Genomic DNA, 17,509 nt, shown 5'->3' on the forward strand with positions numbered 1-17,509 from the left:
CAAAACTCTACTATCTAAAGCATCAATAGCATCAAGCTACTTATCTTTATTATTATCAGTCCAGTGACTGATCTCAGAACTTCAGAATGGTGACTGAGAACATGTTAGAAGTGGCAGCTTTAAATAATGAAACAAAACGAAACAAATGGAGACAGATCTTGTTTCCTGGAGACCACATCAGAAAAAACAATAAGATTAGCTGACTTTGCCACCAGAAGCTGCTGTACATGTTTATCTCCAACCAGCGCTCAGCCAGTGGTTTCTTTACCAAATATGTCCTGAAGATATCCTCAACCGTCAACATGACAAATCAGAAAAAGTCCTTCACAGATGGTTTCAGATGCCAGTAGTGTTAAATGTGTGAACGCAACACGGAGCTGTTGGTTACAGGCTCAGTAATCCTCTCTTTTATTGCAAGTACCTATCACTAAATGTATTACTAATCGCATCTGTTCTCTACACAACACATCCATCTGGTGCCGCCGTGTTGTTTCTACAGGCAACAAGTGAAATCCTAGACTGAACTGGTATAAATCAGCGCCGACACCAGAGAAAGCTACACGTCCACAGAGAAGCATAAATCCAGCTGACAGACCCACAACACTGTGGTGCTGCTCCGAACACGCTGGTTCATTTCACACTGTGCACCTAATCTGAAGAACAGAGCGAGAATACAAAGATGTGTAGACAGTGAGGAGGATTATAATACATCTGTAGCAAAACAAACATGGTTTCATTATGAGATGAGGATCCAAACCTACTGCAAGCTGATTTCACAGACTGCAAATGCTTAGACAGTTATGAATTTGCATCAAATTTGCTTCAAACCTCCCAGTTGTCCAAATAGCTGCTGCCACAAATCTGATCTGCATATCTATCTAGGCAAACATAACCAGGACATGTTACCAAAAGGTTACAGGAAGTTTAGCACTAACGTAAATTGTGTTGGCAGCAACCGCAAACATGTTCGTGCGCAATTTTTCCAAAATGTTGTTGGAAAAGACGTTTGTGACAACATTTGCTGGTAAAATAATGTCTTTTGCTGTAAATCAAGTTTACCAAAAAACATTTTTCTATGATATAAAATGTAAAGACTGAATATCCCCAAAATCTTTGTAAGATGAAAGTCATAGTCGCTAGTCCATAGCACCTTTCCAAACAAATACCAGCAATCATTGGCCGCCTCGCTTGTAAAAATCTGTGTGATACTTCAGACAACAGATTGAGTCGGGAGCAACATATAAAAAAATGTGTCATGTTATGTTTTCTGTGTTTAAAAGTGCAGTTTGAAGGTGGCAATGCTCAGCCATGGTGTCGACTGCTCATTTTGCTTTTAATTCTATCATATAAAACACTATATGGACATGCTAACAAAGTAAATAACCTGATTTTCACCCAAGGAGGTCAATAGTTTTAGTCTTACACCCTTTGTGAACGACTACTGCATGTTTTTTTTCACCACATGTAGCTGTTTTAATGCCATTTATGCCCCGTCAGTTGTGTCCTTTCCTACCATTTGCTTAATAATCAAACCATTTTTATAATTATTGTGAATTACAAGGATGCGATTGAGAGAAAAGTGTCCAAACCCTAAATAAGTCAGACTGGCGGAACAAAAGAAAAAGAGAAACAGGGAAGAAAAGATAATTATCTAATGCTTTACATGAAGCAGTTTTTTCTATCCAGTGCTGGAGATTTATGTTGAGTGGGACCAAGACAGAAACACTCATTATCTGGTCATGGAAAAAAAAAAAAAAGTGTTTTATCTTTGGGGTTCATTAGATCTTTATACATAATGCAACCTTTGTCCTTTAATTAAATCAGTAAATAATTCATTTCGCGTTAACACATTTTCATTCAAATCCAAGTTCCGAATTAGATTTATTCTCATAAGACCAGATGGCTCTGAGCAAAACATCAGATTGTGTGTGGAGTTTGGAGCTGCATAACAGCATGGTGGTTTTCACAGCTTAAATGACGAGAGGCAAACTGTTTTTCGAGGAGGAGGTGAAACAACACATCAGCTAAAGGTCTCAGCAGAATCACTGAACTGTATTTTGGCCAAGTTTTTAAATCTAGTTGGTGGGAAGAAGCATCTCTGGCAATGCTGTGGATGTTTAGCAAGGATTTCCATTGTACAGCTGAAAGCAGCAGGGCACTGAATGCAGCCTTTACTGTGTTAATTATTTATCCTCACCAACAGGACTAATCAGTCTCTTCTCTCTCTGAAAACACTCAGTTGTTGGATTGTTCCTGCAAATAGAATAAAATAGCTCTTTTTTAAACACTAAACTCCCAAGGGCTACTCAAAGCGGCATCATTTACCTTTTATTAAATTAACGTCACATCTCTAGACGCAGTTAATGAGAAGAAATAGAATGAAAAACCAAAGCAGGGACACAGCAGTATGTAAAACAGTAGCGCTGCTCGCAGGGGTAAAATAAATCAGCTCTAATTGTTGCATCGAGTCCAACTTTTGACTTGTGAATTTGTATGGTTGACCAACAGCCAGTCATCAGCGCTGACCTTTCAGGGAGCCAAGAGGAAAATAAAAGAGGAGCTGTTGTTGTTTATTAGCCGCGTTACTTTTATCTAAGCCTCCGATGTCCGAGTATAAACAGAAATGGTTTGCAGACGGATATGAAGCAAGAGGCAAATGAACAAAGACACCATCTGAACAGACTGTGTGAGCGTATTGGCCAATTAGTAAATGAGCTAACTAATCTGCAAATGGCCAGTAAGGAAAGGTGTGTGGAGAGCTTTATTTTTGCTATATAACCTGCCCTACTCTGACTTTGATTGGCTTATCCCGACACTCTCTGACATTCCTCATATATTCATGGACCGGAAATCAGGAAGCACTTTCGCTGTGAGTATTAACCTCCTGTTGTCTTCATTTACAGGCACCAAAAAGTATTGTTTACTTGTCTGAAAAAAATCCAAAAATTCAGCAAAAAAATTCCCCAAATTTCTGAAAATTTGCAAAACCTACAGGAAGAAAATTCCAGTAATTCCTTAAAAGTTTTATTTTTAAAAAATTTTGAGTAATGTTGCTGACAGACAGACAAACCAACGGCAATCACATAACTCTGCCGCATTCCTTGGCGGACTAAATACGTTCATACATGCACTGTTTCCTATGAATCTACACATGCTCGATGTTAATCTGAATTGTGCAAAGAGCAAACAACAGAAAGTTGTATTACCAGCTTACAACAAACTAGAAGCAAATATATGAATATGTATAACTGACACAAGAAGCCAAAGCTCTCAAGCAGCAGCTACATTTTGTGTGAACACATAAACTTCACCTGTAGCGTCAAAAATTTGCTCCACTTTGCCAGCTGGAAAGACTAAGGAGACATTTCAATCTTCAACAGAAACCATTAAGGTTCCACTATGTATTCCAGTGGTTTCCTCACAAACTGTTGTTTAAAAATGTTTGTTTCCCAATAAATCTATTGTCTCCAAAAGGTCGGCAGGCATTTGTGTTTGACTGATGTGGCCTCTGAATCATCTTAAACAGATCAGACGACTAATTTGTTTTCCATCCGTCCAGCGGACTCAGCTGAAGGCCTCTGCTGTCGTTACCGATCTATCCTCCGGAGTCAGCGATCAATAACTGCTAACATGCACCAAGACTGACCCTTGATTATTCAATTTGCTATTCAATTTACCCCCACAACGTTTCAGAGCCACTTAGCAAAGACAATGAGGCAGATCTGAGACGACAGAGCGGGAAGATTGACAGTGAAACTGCAGCGAGGTGGCCGGCTTTCTGCACAAAACATGATAACTTACAGCTGTTCTTAATGCTACAGGAGTAAAAGGTCCTCTGAATGTGCAAACAAAGGAGATTTCATTCATGTATGTGGATGAAAACTCAAAGAAAAGATCAGATGCAACATGAAACCCTTGGCTCAGGTGTACTGAATCTGTTCATTTATCAATCTGTGAGGAGCCACCAGGACTTCCTCGATCTTCCTTAATCCCACAGCAGGCGGTGGGCTAACATCTGTATAGACTGCTCACACAGCTGGATCTGAAAGGTCAGCATGGATGTAGGAACAGAGGGAAGCAGAAAGGGAGGAACAAAGTGGAGAAACAGCACGACTCAAGTCCAAAACATCAACACTAACTGCTGGTTAAAAGCAAAATATTCCACAACTACTGTCTGGATTTATCTGAATAACGTGTTCTTGCTCTCCAGAGGATTAATCTTGGTGACTTTTTGGATTTCTGGAACTTCCTCCTAGTACTATCATCAAGTCAAAACATTTAAAAGTGTCTAAAACCAAACTACTCTCTTAGAATGATTAGCATCTCCAAAAACTCTGAGGACGTTTAAGGAACTCTACTAACTTCCTGTAGGAACCTTTAACTGCTCAGTTCAGAGAAGAGGTTTCTGAAGATACCTCCAGTAGCTCAAAAGGAGTTCCTGGAGGACATTTCTGTGGCGTTATGTGACACTTCACACCTGCATTTACACTTTGTTTGATTTATTTTATTTTTAAAGTCTTCTCTGACTTTCTGCCAATAGCTTTGTGTGTAAATGACTGAAGACACTAATGACAAGCTTCCCTATTTGATTACAGGCCAAGTTTGGATTTTTAAAAAAGTTTTCCGCTGTAATAAAAAAGTATGAGTATGAGTATTTATACCAAATGCCGTGGTGTGGCCGGGCCCAAAAGGCCTGAAAAGGTTACCAAAATCCACTTAAGTTAGCCCATGTATCAAGGTGACCAGAGCAAAGCTGGGTTAAAGATTGACGTTCAGAGCGACTGGCCTGAACCTGGTATCACTGGAAAGCCTCCACCAGGGGAGGCTCTGTGGACACAAGATACAGATGAAGAGAGTCCTGCATGCTGTGGACTAGCGCAAGTCGGAAAACCTGTAGAGACGCTACGTGTAAAAGCAAAGGGACTTAAACAGCATGGCTGTGGTTTGCTCATACAACCAGACTAGGGCTGGACCCGAATATCCGAACATCTGAGGCATTTAAGTGAAACTATCCAACATTCTAACAACTTTCTTGCTATAGATGAAGCATCTGGTACATATCAGTATTGTTTTGGGTCTATTTCATGCCAACCCATCAAACAGCTTGAATCCTTCAATCTGGACCAAGACACTGACTTGTATTTCCATTAAACTTTAATGCTCAGAAGACACAGTTGGTGACATTTCATTAGCTTTACTCCGTCAGTGCCTTCTGGATGAAATGTCATCCACGACATCTCAACATAATCCAGAGGAAGCTGTTTTTGGACGTCGTTTTTGGAGAGTTTACTCAACATCTGCATTCAGAAACTCTACAACAACACTGAAATGTCAAATATCCTTAAATCACACATTGATAACAAGAGATCACACGGAGAGAAACTGGAACTGCAGGTGTATTAGATCAGTGAAGAAGCCAATAAAAAGGCCCGTCTCCAGTGTGAGCATCCACACATGAGGACTGGTGGCTGAACAGATTGTGTTTACAGTGCTGCACTGACATTTCCATCTAAATCAATATGTTGTGCGATCATCCACTTCACCCGAGCGAGAGGCGACGGCTTTCAGCATTTCATGGTTTACTTGCAAAGCAGGAGGATAAACTACACAACAGAAGATGCAAAGAAGAAGACGTCAGAGTTGGTTTGATGAGGGATTTCTAGCAGCAAAGACCGAAAAAGTGAAAATTGAATTCACACATAAAGATGAGCATCCTGCAACAAACCACTAATCGTCTAATTCCAACTGTCCTCCTGCTCTGTTGCAACAGAAATAGACTTTTTTAAAGGCTAAACCCTAATTTTATTACGTCCAGCCACATGAAACCTGATCAAATTCAACTCAGGACAGAATTTAAACTATTGTAAAGAGACGTGACGGAGCTTTGTGCCCTCATGACTCCAATAGCTGTGATGTTCTTACATTAACCAGGTTATATTTAACTGTATGCTGCTGGGGCAGCTGTATGGGGAGGTTTAGGTTAAAAGTATATGTTTGCTGTGCTGATTCTGGACTTTTTCAGCATTATTAAACATTATAGATACTTTAGGGTATAGCCAAAACAAGGGAAGCAGATGCTGTGCTTAAACAGGACATGTTTAGATTGAGAAAACTAACCACCATTGGTTAGTTTTCTCAATGCTAGTGGTCGAAAGGTGACGTTAGATAATAATACTTCTTTCTCAAACTGTCTTTGGATGGACAATAATACCAAAAAGTGAGGAGGGATAAAAGAACCAATAAGATTAGGGTCAGAATTTAGTGAGTTATGGTGCTTTACCAATTTGGAATCTGATCCAAAATGGAAGCGGCATTTAGAGCCCAACGTTAAATATCACAAACAAAGCACCGGTGTCATTAATAATACAAAATATAGCACAGGTGTAATTATAAAAGCTGGTTCCAAAGGTGTAACTATAAGTAGGAAAATCAAAAAATCAAAAACAGAGGTAACTGAAACATCAATGACAAGTAATATTTCCAATGACAGCAAAGATTAAACTACTAATATTAAAGATAAAAATAATGTCAATAGATCAATAAATCTTGGAACAGTTATAAATCAGAATATACAGAAAAGTATAACTTAGTTTTGCTAATATTGCAAATGATAGCACAGACAGACTGTTAAAAATGAACATTTCTAAACTGTAATTTTTTAACATTTAACATACTTTCCTTGTTTTGGTAAGTTGTGAAAATAATTTGTAAAATGACAATAATAATTTACTTGTTTATCATAAAAAAACACTGTCAAATGTGAAAAATCTGTATTTTTTACAAAAAGTAATTTGTTTTTTTTTTACAATGTTTGACTGAAAAATGACACCATTTTACTGTATTTGACGACACAAACATTTATATTCTATATATTTTATGTTTGTTTTTGTTATTTGCATTTCACCTGTAAAACGACTTTGAGTGCCCAGAAATAATAATAATAATAATAATAATAATAATAATAATAATAATAATAATAATAATAATAATAATAATAATAATAATAATTATTATTATTATTATTATTATTATTATTATTATTATTATTATTATTATTATTATTATTATTAATAATAATAATAATAATAATAATAATAATAATAATAATAATAATAATAATAATAATAATAATAATAATAACAATAATAATAATAATAAATGTTGCTTTGCAGCTTTTTTTTTGCCAGATTTTCAAAATTTATTTCGGGATTTTTTATTTATTTTCATGTTTTTATTTTTAGTGTATAGTGACTAACGCTGAGTGTATGTACTCCAAATGTTAATGATTTATTCATAACTGATTCATTGGCATGAATAATTGCATTAATTGAAACATAATCAAATACGACAAAATAAACTGGTTAAATTGAGATGTCAAAACGCAAAATTAACTCATCTGCAGTAAAAAAAAAAGTTGAGTTTTTCATCACTGCTTTGGTTAATTTGAATTTCTATTTCTATTTTCTAATTGTATTTAAAGTATACAACCATTAACTAAAAGTTTTTTTTTTTTTTTTTTTTTAAAGGTTTTTCATCAAAAACTTCAGAAAAGGTCACATATTGAGACTAAAAACAGTGGAACTGAGTCCAAACGTCTACTCTTTTATTCAGTACTTTTGGTATATTTTTGGAAAACTGTATTTTTCCTGCATGTGTTTGCTGTCAGACGTGTTAAAATTAAATAAAAAGAAAATTCCTTAGTTGAAATTGATGTTTTGGAGGAGAATATCGCTGAAGTTGAATCGTATTTTATCCTTTAGTTTGAAGAAATAAATGGCTTTTCACGTTATCATCTATATATTATTTGAAAAAAGCATTTATTGGATGTTGTAAAGTTCAAAACTATGTTATGCATTTTGTAGTTTTACAACCAAAACACATTCAGATTCATTTTCCCCTCATAAAACTGGAAGTGTAAATTGAAAAAAGTCAACAAAGCTGTAAAAACACCCCAGTGTGTGATCTTTTAGCGCATTAAAGTTCAGCAGAAAGCCAGATGTCAGTACCAGCTAGTGTGGTTTCATGGTTTTCCTACCTAGTTGGGAAACTGCCCATTGGCAAAACAAAATGCAGTCATTAATATTAATATATTAATTATTAATATTATTAGTTAAACAAGCTGTGTGATGAACTAAAACCTCTTCAGTGGCAAATATTCATACTCTTCCCCTTTTCTACTCTTGTATTTTCTCTCCTTTTTCCTTCAAACTGCTGGTTGAGTCGGAGGTCATGTGATCGATCAGCTGATTGGATTTGTGTTGTTTTTGGCTTCAGGACAATAAAACACACAACATCTGTATCAGCTGGAGCTCTCCAGTGTTATACAACGTTTACGCTCTATTACTGAGCTTAAATAGCTTCATTGTGGTCCTTTTTTCTAATTTTCTGATGTTATATTTATTACTGGCAATAATAAGTGGAAACTAAAAAAGGAAAAACTGTTTTGTTTTTGGTTTTTTTACAGTAGATAACATCTGAGGCGTGTAACTCCAGTAAAACAATCATTGCTGTGTGTAAAATCTAATTATCACGACAATTTAATTAAAATTTATCGACATCTTCTGGTTTCTCGATCTCACTGTGCTCCTTTATTCCCTCAACTTTAAGGTTTTTCTTTCAGGAGGAGAAATAATGAGTTAGTTCTGAGATATTTCCATCTTTTTTTTTCTGCTTCATTACAAATTAATCATGCAAATGAGCAGGAAAATCCATCACATAGACGGTTTTTATTCCTGAAAAAACAGGAATAATTCCTCCAGAGACTCGTATTTTGATGGAATTAGTTCTGATTAAACTATTTCTGTCTTTAAAAATTGTTGTAAAAACATCGCAAACAACACAAAGCGTCAGGGTTCACACGGATTAAACTAATAATCTGTTTAACATCGAAGCCACTAATCTTTTTTTTCAGGGTCGATATTTCACTTTGGAGTTAATCTCTTTACTTCCAACCAGCGGCTTCCGTCTGGAGGGGAAACTGGAAATCATTTCACCTCTGACCTCTGTCACAGTAACGGCTTCATCCTCCCGTTAATTTGGCCCTGAAGACAAACCTGGTGGACCCGATAGGAGATAAATAAAGTGGAGAAAAGGTGTTTTCTTTGTTTTGAACCAGAGGAGGAAGGTTTCACTTTGAGCTTATTGCGTTTTTAAGTGTTTCTTTACATTTTATTAGTGCAATTTGGGTTGAAAATTCAAACAACTTGTTGAAGATGTTAAAATTTTGATGTAAAAACTCAATTTTAGTGGTTAAATTCAGACGTCAAAACACAAAATTAACTACACATTGAGTTTTTCCATCACTGTTTTGGTTTATTTGAATTTCTAGATAAGTTTTAAGACAATCAATGTGGATAAATTGTACTTAAAGTACAACCTGTAAAATCTACCCAATAAATATTTGTTTCTGGTGATTTTTAGTGCAATAAAGTTCAGCAGAAACCAATATTTCAGAAACAGCTAGCATGGTTTAATTGTTCTCCTGGCATCAACAGGCTTCACAAGACTCTTTACGTCTGCAGTTGAACCAGTTTCAGAGAAAACAGAGATATTAGGATCAATTTCTCCATTTATCTTTTTGGAAAAGTACAAACACACAGTCTTGGAGATGTTGAAATGTAATTGAGAGCTATCAAGCCATTTAAAAACGTTATTCATCGCAGCTGTCAGCTCTCAGGGCAGCTTTCTTTTTGTCTATTGCATAGACATACAAAACCGCATCATCTGCATACATTTGACAGACAAGACCACAATAAATGAAGGCTCTACGGGGTTTTTCAACAGACTTTTGATTCTTTTTCATAAAGTTACCCTAATAAGCCACTTTAAAAAATACTAGTGGTGCCTAGTATATGTCATATTCTTACAAACAGCAGGTATTTAAACCCTGTTTAGGGCAAATTACCCAACATATACCACTGAAGCATCTGCAAAAGCCTCAAAAACATCAAATTAAAGTGAAATGACAAATCTAAACTAGCTCACATTTGTTTTACAACCAAAACACATTTATTAGTATATTTATTCACCTCATAAAACTGTAAGTGTATCACAAAAAAAAGTGACTGAAACTGTAAAATCAAAACAACAAATGCTTCTTTCTGGTCATTTTTAGTGCATTAAAGTTCCACAGAAGCCAATATTTCAGAAGCAGTTAACATGGTTTAATAGTTTTCCTACCCAACGGGGTTTTTCACACGAGAAACAAACATATTTTTCGCAGCAGCTTCTGTATTTTCGCCATCATTGAGCCAGACATTTCCCTGAGAATCTCCTCCACTGTAAATCAAGAAAGAGGAAATGCGTGAGCAGCAGGAAGCAGCGTTTACCACCATTCAGGCATCAACACGCTTCACATGAGACTCTTCACCTCTGCAGTCAAACCAGTTTCAGATAACGCTGTTTAAACAAAGCAGCTGCCTTGGTGTTCTTTTTTTTTCCCTCTACACAGCAGACTTTCAAAATCCAGTTCCCAAGGCACACGGAAAAAACTGTGCTCTGGATGGTAATTAAATACATCAAACACCCCGACCTGACTGGGAAACAAATTCAGCTGTAAATGTTCACTGTTTTATATTAATTAGTGTAGCAACAACTGAACATATGTCCAGTGAAGTCAGGTTTAAGGATGTAAAAACAAATCACTGAAGGAAAAAGGGCAGAATATTAGTTTTCTAAAGAATGTGGGTGTAGTTTTTCCATGTTTTTATCGTCAACAAACCCAATGAAAACAACAAAAACAGCCCTTAGCCCACTTGTTTGTACTGAAGATGTAAGTTTTAAATTAGTGCAGGCATAAAAATGGTCTTCAAGTGTAAAGATTAGTTTTTAAAAAAGCCTCAGTGATTTCCTAAAACAGCCTGGCACTGTAGCTTTTAAGAAACTTTACTCAAATAGGAGTAAATAGCTAATTTGTCGGGGACTATTTTCAGCAGCGGATGAATATACATTTAAAGTAGCAGGGCGGAGTCAAAATAAACAGCGGGAATAATCATGTCAATGAAAGAAAGCGTCATTTAGTGAGAGAAGCCAAGATTAGTCAATTAATCAATTAATTAATTAAGCAATTAATACATTAGTTAATTGATTACTTGGTCAAATGACAGAAATGCTAAACATTGCATAGATGCAACTTCTCATCTGCAAGGATTTTGATGAAATTTTACCATTTTTGAGGTTTCAATGGGAAAGAACAACTTTAATTTGCTACCTTGGGCTTAAAGAAAATATTACAGGCATTTTTCCCCTATTTTCTGACATTTTTTTAGACCAAAAAAAAAAATCAGTCAAATAATCAAGAAAATAACTGGCAGATTCATTAATAATGAAAATGCTAACATTAGGCTATCAAACTTTGCCTTTAGAACAAAATTTGTTATTAGAATCAGTAATTCAAGTTAATGAAACCTGGTAATAGTAGAAGAAAAACAGCTATATTAAGCCTTAAGTCCTGTTTAAATGCATATTTGGCAAACAAATTTACAAAGTTTGAAGCCAGAAGTGATAATAATAGTGAGAATGTGTTGGTGCAGCTGGAAAACTAACCATTAGCATTAGCAAATTATAGGAAAATACCAGCAATAGTCAGTTACTGCTGAAAAAACACCAACTCCATGTTAACTAGCTTGCTAATTATCAGTTAACAATCTAGCTATAAGAGCAATAAATGAAGGTTCTGTTGAGGTTCTCAACAAATGTTTGACTCTTTCTCATAAAGTTACCCTAATAAGCCACTTTATAAAGTGTCAGTAATGCCTATTATCGGTCATATTCTTACAAACAGCAGGTATTTAAACCCTGTTTATGGTAAATTACTCAACATATAGCACTGAAGCAGCTGTAAAAGCCTCCAAAATGAAATTATAAATCTGTTGTTTCATTTTAGGGGAAGTTTCCTTAAATTTTAAGTCCATTTGTGTCTTCTGTTGTATTCTCGCATGTAATTTTACTAAAATGTGTCTTGTTTCTGTTTCATAAAAGTGTTGGACTTAACAAACACAATCTGTTTAGTGAAATGACTCCAGTGTGCTCATAAAAGGACCCAGTGTCACTTTGTCTTCCCAAGACTGAAACCATCTGTATCTTCATTTTCTAATTTACTCATCCAGTTTCTGTTTTCTTAACTTTCTCTGTAATTAACTTCTGCAGAGCTGCTTCTCATTAAAGTTTTCTAAAAGCGTAGAAATAAGACAGAAGCAGAAGTCAGAGTGGAGTCATGATCAGGCCTTAATACAGCAGCAGCCTCCACAACATCACCACTATCATGAGACTGAGAGTGTGAGAAAATTCGTGACCGCTCCGAGCCCAGATAATGAATCTCCTGGATGATGCAGCCAAACGCAACAACACGCCAACAACTTGTAGAACAGGCTGTGATCTCAGAACATTTCCTTGTTAAAAAAAAAAAAAAGAAAAAAAAGACTTTCTTTTTGTGCTGTTTTTCTCTCTACATCTGCACACAAAGCCTTCATTTCCATGAGTTCAGCCTGAAGCCAAAAGTCAGCAAACGGCTCCAGAAACCAACTAAACGTCCCGCTGAGCTTCTTACCTCAGCGGCTCCTGGGCTGGTTTAAAGGTGGGAGATCCTGAGGGAGATACGAGGAGGCGTCCGGAGCAGCTGACCAGCAGCCCTGCATTTACACCCACCAACCGACCAACGGACTGACTGACTGACTGAGTGGTGGGAGGCTGGATGATCGCTGGACGACCGGCTGAGAGACTAACATTCAGCTGGAGGCAGCAGAGCAGAAAGCCACTCCCTTCACTGAGCAGCTGACTGGCTGCAGGACGGATGGATGACTGGTTCAATGGCTGCGTCTAACTGCTGCTGTGGTTTGCTTGCAGGCTGCATTTCAGCTGGAATAACTGACTGACCAACTAACCAACCAGCTGACCGAGTGACAGAGCAACACAATAAAAGACAAAGAACTCACACACCAACAAACTGAGAGACTAGCCAACCAATCAAAGAATAAATGAATGACTAACTATAATAAGCAGAACGAACAAAAGACTGACCGTATGGCTATGAATGAAACTCATTAACTGACCAACTAACTAACCAACTGGTAACCAACTGACTGAGTGACAGAGCTACACAATAAATGACAAAGGATCAAATAACTCACTAACAGACCAACTGACAGATGAATAAATGAATGATCAACTTCAACAAGACTGACTCATCAACTGACCAACTAACTGAGACTGATAACTAACTGCTTGAACTATTTACTGATTAGTTGTGTCAACCTTCCAGTGACTAACCAACTAAAGAAGTGAATAAATGTGTAGCTTGTTGACAAACTAACCAACTAACTGACTACATGCCAGCATCAGTATTTCAATGAGTGACTAAATGATTGAATCATACAACAAACTAACCAACTGATTGATCAATAGATGACAAATTGACAAAAAAATCTGTGAATAGCCCAAAAAAATTGAAAATCTGCCTGACTAGCCAACCAACTAACTAAAACACTTGCACCAACAAACCAACTAAGTGACAGATTATCCAAATGCATAAAAGATGCCTGACTTACATTTCATTGACTTACCAACTGAAAAGTTTGTGACAACTGACCTAATGACTGCTTAACTAAATGACCCATTAACTGGCTCAAAATTACCAATAAAGGGGAAACAATCTGACTTACCAGCTGACTAAAGAAGCTGAACACAGTTTACCAACTGAGTGACAGACCAACTGATCAATGAATAAATGAATGACCCACTTTAACAAACCAAACAGACTGATTAGACAAAGGACAGATTAGTAACTATGAATAAAATTCATTACAGCAGTCGACTAATGGAGTAACAGGTCAACTTACTCAGAGACTAACAACAAACTAGCTAGATGTCAAGCAAATGCAACTAACTGAATAACTAAATGAACGAGGTGCTGGTTGCCAGACAAACTAATCAACTAACCCACTAAACACCCACCTAAATGACTGACTAAATGATTATCTGACAAACTAACCAGATGACTGATCAACAGAGGAACCAGATTCTTGACAGATGAAATGAGTAAATAACCAAAATAATGAAAAACTGCTTGACTAGCCAACCAACTAACGAGCTTGAAACCAACTAAAAACTCTGCATAACCAACTTATTGATTGACTATAAATTACCCTTTACTGGTTAAGCTAAATTTTAAAAATCTGACTTACCAGCTGACTAAACCGAGTAATACACACTTTGACCAACTAACCAACTAAATGAGTTCAGTTAGTGACCTACTAATATTAACTCGCCACCTAAAATAATGTGTACCTGCACAACTAACCTACTGACTGATAAACTAAATGACCCTTAATTGGCTAAACTGCCAATAATCTGACTTACCAGCTGATTAAAACAACCAAAGACTGTTAACCAACAAACTAACCAACTAGTTAGTCAACTGGTTCCTCAGTTATTCTGACTTATTCTGCCTGATAAATCAGTCCTCGTCTGTCTAACAAAGTGACTCCCTGACTACAAACTGGTAGATTAGTTAACCAGCTGACTGGTTAGTTAATTCCTGCAGTTTAGACGTAGTTTCCTGCTTCTTCTTCCTGTTTATTCAGAGGGAGGAGCTGAAGTACATGAAGCTAACTGTGGACAAACACACTGTTATCAGTTATGACCGCTGCAGGAAACTCTACTCGTGTGTTCATATCTGACTGAGTGTGGTGACAGTATGGATTAGTTAGCTAGTAGTAAAACTGGTAGTAAACCGGTTAGTAGGTCAGACATGATTCGAGACATCCCCCAGGTAAATTCTGGAGTTGAGGAAATGCATTCTGTTCTTAATCTCTCTCAGTTTACGTCATTCAAAGCCTGAAGAAAGGCAAAAAAAAGCCCCGACAGCAACTTTGAATGAAGGCTCTGAATGAATTTCACACTGAAGGACAGTTTCAGATTCACATCACTGTAAATCAGAGACTCAATAGTTCTCATTACAGACTCTCACAGAGTGAATGATTCACCTGTTACACAACAGTTTGACGAGAGTTTCAGAATCTTAAGAAGAAAAGGTAGTAAAACACATTTCAATCTGTTGTTAAATGTAACAAGACAAACTTTAGAAGCTCTTTTTCATTCCATCCGATACTATTCAACATTGCTGCACAGCTACAATCTGTTGCATTTGCTTCTACTAGAAATAAAAACTCCAGCCCTGTTGTTCCACATTGCAGCAGCTTCATTACGAGCTTCAGTCAAACAAAGTGACAACAACAGGAGGAGAAACAGACGGTGGCAAAGTAAGAACCATCTGACTGTCAGTTTAACTCACAAGTATTCCTACATGGTAATAAACGACTGGAAAAATACAGACAAATTCTAACACTGTTGCTCCAAAATACAGTTAAAAACTGTCAAATCTGATGCTTCTTGGAGAGAAAAACAAAATACAAAACCAACCACAAAATGACAGAAACAAGACACAAAAGAAAAATTGGACACAATATGACACAAAACAGAAAGGAGACAAAACTGTCAAGCAAACATAAAAAAATGACACAAACCAGGCAGAAAACAACAAAAAATGGGACAACACAACATAAGTGTGATACAAAACAAAAATGAGACAAAACAAGACAAAAATGAGATATAAAACAACATAAAAAAGATAAAACTGACAAAAACAAGACACAAAAAAAGATTAGACACAATATAACACAAAACAACAGAAAGGAGACAAAACTGTCACACAAACAAAATTGCACAAACAAGACAGAAAACGACACATACAAGGCACAAAACAACAAGAAATTGGACAAAATGACATGTAAGATACAAAACAGACAAGATAAAAATGAGACAAAAAAACAACATAAATGAGAAACAAACTGACATAAACAAGACACAATTCAACCAGAAATGGGACAAAACCGCACAAATGACATACAAAAAAGACAAAAAAAACCCAGCACAAGCGAGACACAAGAAGACAAAAGTGAGATACGCCATGACAAAATGAGACAGAAAACGACACATACAAGACACAACACAACAAGAAGTTGGACAAAACGGCACATGAGACACAAAAACAAGAAACTCAAAAAGACAAAAATGAGAAACACCATGACAAAAACAAGACATAAAACGACATAAACGGGATACAAACTGACAAAAACAATGAAAGATGAGACACATGACACAAAACAATGGGAAGGAGACAAAACTTTCACAAAGACACAAACAAAACGACTATAGTAAACACAGTAAACATCTAGGGAGGACTAAAAGGTCACGGCAGGTTTTAGTTTATTTCCAGGAATTTTATCTTAATTCCTTCTGCACTTCATCTGACCCCAGAGAAACCCTGAGCTGTATGATACAGCCTCATATATTATGTAGAAGAAGACGTGCTTTTAATAAAATATCACGTTTTATAACATGCATCTGACATGTATGTGTCAGAAAAACTACAAAGATGGCTGACAGAGCTTAAATAAACCAGAGGAAGTCTCTCAGCTGGTCTGGAGTCTCTGCATGTGTCCAGACGGTGAAGAATCATGTTGCTGACCTTTAGATGATGTTAAAGGTCATCGAACCACCGACAAAACAACATCCATCACCAGCAGAGGAGAGATTATTGTGTTGCATCAGAATTTAGTCATTTAAACCATTTAAACAGACCTCTGTGTGTTCTGTCCTTACAGAGTATTAATGATCTTTCATCACAGAGCAGCAGGAACATCTGCATCTATACATGGAGAGCTGCTGAGATCATTTTGCACATCTGCAAAGGTCCAGAAGCAGCCGTACATGTCCAGGTCCTGACACGACCTCCTCCATGTTTCACTCCACTCCTTGGCCTCCAAATCACTTTAGCAAAGCATCATCTCAGTCTCACCTCTACATAATATTCTGCAGAAGCTGGTGATCTGGACAACAAATCCCATGATGATCTTTCAGGGAAGATTTACAATCTGAATCTCAACTCTCCTCACAGATTTAACTCATGTGATCACGTGATTAGTTGTGAATATGGTTGTAAAACCTTTTGCTTCAATTCAAGCCTGAAGAACCATCCAGGACCAGGGATTGACCGATGTCAAAATTGACTATTGGCAATAAAGAGAGTCTAATTTTTAGAATTGATACGCATTAAGCTAGAAAAACACTCAGAGAGCGCAGTACTCAGCCAAGGCTGCTCAGTCGTATCATTTCCGACGGCTGAAATCTTTGAAAAATTCGTCGATCCAGACTGGAAGCCGCATCACTGCCAAAACCTAATCAATTGGTCCTTGTGTAATTTCTGACCTTCCCTGAAAATTTCATCCAAATCCACTGGTCCATTTCTGAGTAATGTTGCGCACAGATAAACAGACAGACAAACCAGTGGTGATCATCACATAACTCTGCTGTGTTGCTTGGCGGCGTAATTATATCTTATTAAAGCCTGTGATGACAGGGAAGCTGTCATTTATAACTAGGCTACTTTAATAGTAAGGATAGAGATAGGAGTGAAGACATCAGAGCATCACGAGATGTTAAAAAGCTCTCT

At 36.8% G+C, this 17,509-nt stretch overlaps 1 protein-coding gene across 2 annotated transcripts in view; it reads right to left on the reverse strand.

Annotated features, from left to right (window-relative positions):
* LOC111585486 (ras-related protein Rab-27B-like) overlaps positions 1-17,509 on the reverse strand; it is a 78,049-nt gene that overhangs the window by 26,243 nt on the left and 34,297 nt on the right. The window contains exon 1 of one of the 2 annotated variants that reach the window (XM_023295003.3): positions 12,548-12,724. The exons of the other annotated variant lie outside the window; for it this stretch is intronic. The gene's annotated coding sequence lies outside the window, so the exon portion shown is untranslated. Of the gene's footprint in view, positions 1-12,547; positions 12,725-17,509 lie in introns of those variants that run through there. 2 annotated transcript variants of the gene reach the window in all.

Source organism: Amphiprion ocellaris, chromosome 17, assembly GCF_022539595.1.
Source record: "Amphiprion ocellaris isolate individual 3 ecotype Okinawa chromosome 17, ASM2253959v1, whole genome shotgun sequence".
NCBI lineage: Eukaryota > Metazoa > Chordata > Actinopteri > Pomacentridae > Amphiprion > Amphiprion ocellaris.